The sequence below is a fragment of the Anomaloglossus baeobatrachus genome, chromosome 10 (assembly GCF_048569485.1).
Source record: "Anomaloglossus baeobatrachus isolate aAnoBae1 chromosome 10, aAnoBae1.hap1, whole genome shotgun sequence".
Taxonomy (NCBI): domain Eukaryota; kingdom Metazoa; phylum Chordata; class Amphibia; order Anura; family Aromobatidae; genus Anomaloglossus; species Anomaloglossus baeobatrachus.
The window spans coordinates 124,144,314-124,152,431 of NC_134362.1; the positions used below are offsets into that span (position 1 = coordinate 124,144,314).

Genomic DNA, 8,118 nt, shown 5'->3' on the forward strand with positions numbered 1-8,118 from the left:
CAAGTCAACGCGTTTCGAAAGCATATCCACTTTCTTCATCAGGACAAGACAGTACAAAAAAAGAATGACCAACTTTTTTGTACTGTCTTGTTTAACCCGCATTTAACCCGTTTTTCTCCCAGCCATCTGTTTTCTGCCAATTCTGCATCGGGGCTGCTGCTGACCACTGCTACATCATCAGCTTATATGCTTACATTGGAGTTGTGCCAGTCACAACTGAAGCAGGTGAGTACCTGTCTTTACTTTTGCATACCCTTGTCTACCAGATAAGACCCTATTTCTGCGCTTGTTTCTTCCACAGTTTTTTTCCTAAATCCCAGGTCCAAGACAGAAGGGAAAAGGTAATAGCTTATGCTAGCCGAAAACTCCGACCGACTGAGAGGAACCCTGAGAACTACATCTCCTTCAAGCTTGAGCTCTTGGCACTGGTGTGGGCTATCACCGAGCGGTTCCGCCATTACCTGGCAGCAGCCAAGTTCAATGCGTACACAGACAATAACCTGCTGACCCATCTAGATACGGCCAAGCTGGGCGCGTTGGAGCAGCGGTGGGTGACCAGGTTAGCCAACTACGATTTCACCATCAAGTACCGGGCCGGCCGTACCAACGTCAATGCCAATGCACTCTCCCGGATGCCCCACCTGTCGGAAGAGGGGCCAGAGGATGATGACCTCGAAGAGATCGAGTTGCCTGCATTTCACCGGCCATTCACTGAGAAGGTGCACGTCTACCAACAACGGGTGAACCTGGATCCGCTGCCCCGACAGGACTGGCAGGAAGCTCAGGACCAGGCACCTGCTGTCCGCCTGGTCAAGACTCTAGTGGAACAGGGTTCTGCTGGTATAGACCCTGCTGCCCCTGCCGAAGCCCAACGTCTGTGGCAAGAAAGGACCCGGCTATACCTACACCAGGGGAAGTTGTATCGCGAGCTGATTAATCCAAAGACTCACGAGAAGATCCGTCAGCTGGTGATTCCCCAGGCTAACGTGCCCACCGTCCTGCAAGCATACCATGATGGTGCAGTGCACTTCGGGTGGAAGAAGCTAGAGATGTTGTTAAGAGAGCGGTTCTATTGGAGTGGAATGCGGGAATCTGTGGAGGACTGGTGCCGAGAATGTGGCCCTTGCGCATTGAGAAGGAAGGACGAGGCCAGCCAGAAGGCACCCCTACACCCGATCATTACACACCAACCGCTGGAGCTGGTTGCCCTTGACCATGTAAAGCTCACCCCCAGCCGAAGTGGGTACACCTACGCTCTGACCATCGTAGACCACTACTCGAGGTTCCTGGTGGTTGTCCCAGTTAAGGACTTAACCGGCCGCACCGCTGCTAAGGCTTTCCAGGCTTATTTCTGTTGACCGCATTGGTACCTGGAGAGGGTGCTTACCGACCAGGGTCCGGCCTTTGAAGCAGAGGTATTCCAGGAATTCTGCCAGTTGTACGGCTGCAAGAAAATCCGGACCACGCCTTACCACGCCCAAACCAATGGCATTTGTGAAAAGATGAACCACTTGGTCCTGGGCCTCCTCAAGACGTTACCACTGGAAGAACGGAACCTGTGGCTGGAGAAGCTACCTGACCTGGTCGATATGTACAACAACATCCCTTCCAGCTCTACGAAATGCACTCCAGCATACCTGATGAGAGCTCGTCCCGGCCGGCTACCAGTGGATCTGGAAATGGGCTTGGAAGCTTCAGAAGCACTCCTGTCGACAGCTGAATGGGACACTCGGCGGAGGACACAGTACCGACAGGTCCAGGAGTATGTTGAAAAGAACTTGTGCCGGAGTCGGGGACAACAGGAGCAGTGCTTCAACAAGAAGGCGCCTGCCGGTTCCTTCCAACCTGGGGATGTAGTGCTGAAGCGGAAAAGAAGGGCCCACAAGCTGGATGATCAATGGGAAAAAACCCCGTATGTAGTCCAGCCCACAGGATGGGAGAATGGGAAGGCCTACCAGATCAGCCGTGACCAGGGGGGGACTTTGGCCACGGTTTCCCGAGACCACCTGAAGAAGTGCCCACCAGCATTGAGAGTAGCGGATGAGGCTCCAGTTCCCAGTCCAGTGGAGAAGGAAAAAGAGGTAATCCACACCATGATGGGTGATTTTCCAGCAGACTGGCCTACACAGAACGGTGCGGTGATCCTTCCAGTGATACTGTTCCCACAACCCGTGGATGAAGAAATGATGGAAACGGTTAACCGCGAGCCAGTGCCCAGGGATGTACCTGTACCCAGCTCCCCTACGCCTCCGCCTGCCCCACATGATAGCAGGGAGGAGGAACTGACTGTTCCCTCTGCCCCACTGCCTGTCACCACTGACACTGGACCCCGAAGGTCCACTCGCCCCAACCTAGGTAGACCCCCACTTAGGTACAGGGAAACTACTCTTTAAAAGGGGGGGTCTTTATGTGTTGAGTGTACCAGTTTGAAAGTTTTAAATGATAAGTAAAGATGATCAACCAAAGAAGTTTACCTGATTGAACCGTGATTAAACCGGCCGTTGCCGGCAACTGTTGTCCCCGTAGGGACTGTGCAACCATTGCGTAAGGAACTGCTTACGGACAAGCCCGAGAACTTGCAGGACAACCACAAACTTAGTGCAATGTAAATAAAAATGTTTGTTGGCTTGACACCGTTACCGCCTCCGGAGAGGCTGATTTGGGAGGATGGGCCTGGAGGAAAGGGATGGCCTAGGCCCGCCACTATCGTAACCGGTGGCGATCCTCCGGGGGTTCAGGGGTCCCCTTGGACGTGGGCCCCCTGAAAGAGACAGAACCCGCTCGGGCAACTTGGTGCTGGACTGGGGTCAAGGGGTGCTGCCCGCTTCTTAGGGGCAGCATCAGGGCCAGGTTGTTTGGGTGGGAGAAGAGCGGAAGCTGTACCGTTGTAAAATGTTTATGATGCTTTTACATGTTTTACCGTTTTATTCTTTTTCAGTTGTGAAAATAAAACCGGTGATGGACGGGCAGCCCGCGGACGGTCTGCATTTTACTATAGGGGAATGTGGCACCCTGGACAAGCCAGGTCGTCACAGGTACTACACCAACACACTCTACACTCCGGCTAGGCACACCGAAGCTAAACACAAATCCTAGTTGCCTTCCTCCAGGGGCTGATGTCCACACCAGGGGGTGGGCCAGGCGGTTGATCCCACCCACCGAGGAGTTCACAGTCCTGGAGGCGGGAAAAGGAGTCAGATTAGAGATCAGTTTTGGAGTTAGAGAAGTGAAGAGGAGAGGAGACTGACCGTGTCCGGGTGTGTGGCCCGGGCACTCAGCAAGGTTGGCAGACGGTGGTGACCTTCTGCAGGAGAGGCTGATTGGAGTGAACCGTACGGACCGGGGATGGGCGGTGGCCCGCCGGTACCAGATCGGGGAGTGAAGAGAAGCCAGCACCATCCGGCAGGGCCTACGGACCCCGACCAGGCTAGGAGTCGCCGTAAAACCGGTCAAATCCGTTAGCGACAGGAACCTCCAGGGTTTCCCAGCAGTCAAGACCCGATTGAAGGCAACAGCTCACACCGTAGAGGGAAGCACAGTCACCGCCAAGGCTACAGTTCCCAGGGCCAGAGCCTGCGGGCAAAAGGGGCTCCCTCAGCATCCATCCAAGCTGGGGAGCGGGTTACCGGTGGGAAGCCCGCTAGATTTTGGGGGAATAAAAGGGGTCCAACACCACATCCCCACAGGTGCACACCCACCCATCAAAGAGAGCTATAAGCCAATACCACCTTCACATTGCCAGTGTACCAAGGACATGTTGAGCAACATGAAGGCGGCTGGGGTTATCCGTGACAGTTGTAGCCTTTGGGCAGCTCTGTTGATCCTGTTAAAAAAGAAGGACGGCACCACTCCCCGTATTGAGGAATCGCTAGCTGCATTGAGAACTGCAAATTATTTTTCTACCCTTGATCTCACTAGTCACTATTGGCAAGTGTCCGTTGCTGAGGCAGACCGGGAGAAGACCGCCTTCGCCACCCCTATGGGTCTCTGCGAGTTCAAAAGCATGCCCTTCGAGCTGTGCAATGCGCCAGGAACCTTCCAGAGGCTGATGGAATGCTGCTTGGGACAAGATTTTAGGGTGTATAAAAAGGGAGATTAGATCCCGTGATCCCAACGTATTGTTACACCTCTATAAATCACTTGTAAGGCTACATCTGGAATATGGGAACCAGTTTTGGGCTCCACATTTTAAAAAGGACATTCAGAAGTTAGAGTCAGTTCAAAGGTGGGCAACTAGACTACTACAAGGAATGGAAGGCCTCCCATATGATGACAAGTTGAAAAAGTTATTAAGTGATTATTGGCTGCAATGGGGCTTTCTGGCTGGTGCCAGCCTCTGTTCTTAGCACACAGGAACCACAATCCCTACACCATGCTTCAATGGATTCTCTCATCCCAGCCCAGTAAAACTACATATTTTACACAGTCATAAGCAGCCAAAAGGGATCTATTCTATTCAATTGCAAATGATCTAGATAAGACTGAGAATAAGATACTGCACGGGACATAGCAGAGTTGGTCAAGTTGAGTGGAGATGAGTTTGCTATTTGGCACAGCTTTTTGCATCAATAAAGCAAGTAAAAGGTGTGAAAGATAAAAAAAGGGTGAAAGTGTGAAAAGTGAATTGGCCAAATTGAGGTGCATATAAAGTTTTTGCTTTCTTTCAATTCACTAATGGGGCTCATTTGAATCAGGTGAATTGAGTTCTGCTTTTGGAAACTGGGTTAAGAAGGGGTGCACCAGTCCTGGAGGTACTGCAATACCAGGTCAATGCGTGGAGTGGACAGAGCAAGATTTTTTCCATCTCCTTGTTCTAAAAATCCATTTAATATATGGTCCCCAGAGAGGGGACGTATCAGATATTAAACTGATAAGAACAGATTTAATTTTTTTTTTTTCTGTTTATCAGTAGGACTTCAAAATAACAAAGGTGATCGCCTCCCGTTGCCTGGGAACCGTCCAGGCACAAGAGGGCTATGTGTCACCAGAAGGCGCACACACTTCCTCAAGGCCGGCAGACGTGCAATCCCAGGCACCTTCCAGTACCGACCAAGGTAGCGTCCTCCGAAACTACACTTGATCTTAGCCAAAAGGCCGAGAAGCTATAACCCGAATTGGTTACGGCCTTGAGTGGCACCCTGGCCTATACCGGACACATCTTAGGGAGAGGGAGACAAACCCACGCCTACAGAAGACATTTTGTCACCCAAGCCAACCCTTGAAAAGGCTGTTTTGCAGAGCAAAAACAAGAAGAATGGTGCTTTTTGCAGCCGCCGCCCACTGCAATGAATCTGAATAACTCCTCCTTTTGGACACAAGCACCTCCCCTCCCCCTTGCAGTCTTTCCAATTCATGATACAAAAAGACGGACGGACAGGACAGGACAGGACAGGCTGCCTGACTTTCCGTCACTGCCACCCTTTGCCATCCTTGCCCGTAGAAAGCCCTTTCATCATCCCCAAACCCTAATCTTTTCCCTTCCCTTCCCAGATGCGTCTCACTCCCTTTCATTAGGAAGTGAGCGCAGCCTTTTCTCCGTTCTGCACATGCGCGACGTTAAACACAAATGCGCAGGCGTGCGTTCCATTACCCTCACTGCATTCCACTCCCATACAGGAAGTGGGCGCAGCTATTACTACGGTCGCACATAAAAGAACCCACGGCCACCACTGCACATAGCTGACTCCACCACAGGACACCCACTTCTACACCAACGCAGGTAAGACAGGATCGGCACCTCTATGCTCCCGTTACAATCAGGCTCAGTCACCATGTGATAACGCTCTCAACTCTTTAGTTGCAGGCTCCCCTTGCTTCACCTCCACTGGCTGTGCTGCCATTTCCTCTCCCACCTGGAAGGTATACTTTATTCCACTATTTTCCTGTTTCTCTCTTCCCCCTTTTCCCATAACCTACTTTTATCTGCATTTGTGGGGTATCTATATGCTATTTACATCATAGTTTTATTCATTAATATGGAAGGGAAGAGTGCCCATGAGAGTGTTGAACTGCGGAGAGCAAGAGATTAAGCTGCTCCAATTTGCCACCATTGATAAGCTGTTCTCAGTAGATACACATGCTATCCAAACAGCAGCATCCACCATTGCTTCAGCCCACCCATTCAGTGACAGCTCACCAAGTCAGCCAGAGGAGTGGTGTAAGGAATTACACGTAGGCACTGACTCCACACCTTCACATCACAAGAAGGGGGTCTACAGGCTAGTGCAAGAATACGAGCAAGTCTTCAGCAAACATCCGCTAGACTTTTGAAGAATAAAAGGGGTCAAACACTACATCCCCACAAGTGCACACCCACCCATCAAAGAGAGATATAAGCCAAAACTACCTGCACATTACCAGTGTACCAAGGACATGTTGAGCAACATGAAGGAGGCTGGGGTTATCCGTGACAGTTGTAGCCTCTGGGCAGCTCCGTTGGTCCTGTTAAAGAAGAAGGACAGCACCACTCCCCTGTATTGAGGAATAGCTAGCTGCATTGAGAACTGCAAATTATTTTTCTACCCTTGATCTCACTAGTCGCTATTGGCAAGTGTCCGTTGCTGAGGCAGACCGGGAGAAGACCGCCTTTGCCACCCCGATGGGTCTCTGCGAGTTTAAAAGCATGCCCTTTGAGCTGTGCAATTTGCCAGGAACCTTCCAGAGGCTGATGGAATGCTGCTTGGGACACCGAAACTTTGAAACGGTACTGCTATACCTTTATGATGTTATTGTTTATTCTAAAGCAAACAAGATTTTAGGGTGTATAAAAAGGGAGATTAGATCCGGTGATCCCAACGTATTGTTACCCCTCTATAAATCACTTGTAAGGCCACATCTGGAATATGGGGTAAAGTCCTGAGCAGGTTGATAACCATTGGTTTGAGCATGGTAGGGTGTAGTGCGCATCTTCCTGCATCGGTAAAAGCTGCAGAAGTCCTTGAAGATTTCCGCTTCAAAGGCTGTGCCTTGATCTGTGAGGACTCTCTCTGAGTAGCCATGAGGTCTGCATAAGTGTGCTTGGAAGACCTTCGCTGCAGTATGGGCCATTAGATCTTTGACTTGTACCACAACCATAAATCTCGAGTAGTTGTCTACCATCGTAAGTGCATACGTGAGCTCGCCTCGATATTCTGCAACAAAACTCCCTTTTTCGATTTCAGTTTCAGCAAACACTCCTCTTCCTGTAGAAAATATTTATCATTACCTAAGACAGTCATTCTAATGCATGACAATATTAAGGCAATTTAGTTAAAACTTGTTTTAACTCACCTTTAAGGGGATTGATGTATTTCATGGTCAATCCAGGTTTGTCAGTGATGGCACTGACATAATGTATGGCGTCTTTTTCGGGCGTTATCCTTTGCCTTTTCATTGTGAAAATCCAGTTGCCTATATCAAAGCAAATTCTACTACTTGTAAAGTATGCAGAAAATGAAATGTAGAACATATAACATCAACTGCTTAGGAACGCATCATAGGTTAGTACTTAAAAGGATATTGTCATGTTCTAGTCATAATGCAAGCTGGACATTTTTCATGTTACCCTGTAATCGCCGGCCTGTTCTAATGCTCACAAGCCAAGATATAGGCTCAGCTGCTAAGGCTTCCCTCTGCCTTCTGAATGAAACTTGAATATGTCTGGGTCACTGTGTATATAGCAGGTGCTCAGAAAAAATAAGAGTCAATTCAATAGAAATAGCTCTGGCACACTATAGTGATCAATAACGTAAGAAAAGAACTCTTGGAATGCTGAAAATTCTTTATTTGTGCAAAAGGATAATTCATCCAACGTTTCGACCTTGTTTTTAGGTCTTTATCAAGGATAAAGTTATCTAAGATCATAAAGGGTTACAAAACCATATAAACACGTAATTAGTACATAGTACAACATAACAGTACAATATATTGCTACTTGAGAGTACAATGGGTCAAATGACCATGATGCACATACAAAAAATTTTTCCAAAGCCATAGTGAAAACATTTGTACTGAGGAAAGAAAATTTCCACATGACCTATCTGGAGAAACATTCTGGATCAAACAACCAAAAATAGTCAAGCAGGTAAATACACACCTATATGGATAACAGGATGATATGTGTTCAATTGTATAGCGTCA

The 8,118-nt window shown here is 49.0% G+C and overlaps 1 pseudogene; it reads right to left on the reverse strand.

The window, feature by feature from the left end:
- Nucleotides 1-4,729: 4,729 nt before the first annotated feature.
- Nucleotides 4,730-4,935, reverse strand: LOC142255489 (U2 spliceosomal RNA; annotated as a pseudogene).
- Nucleotides 4,936-8,118: the final 3,183 nt, after the last annotated feature.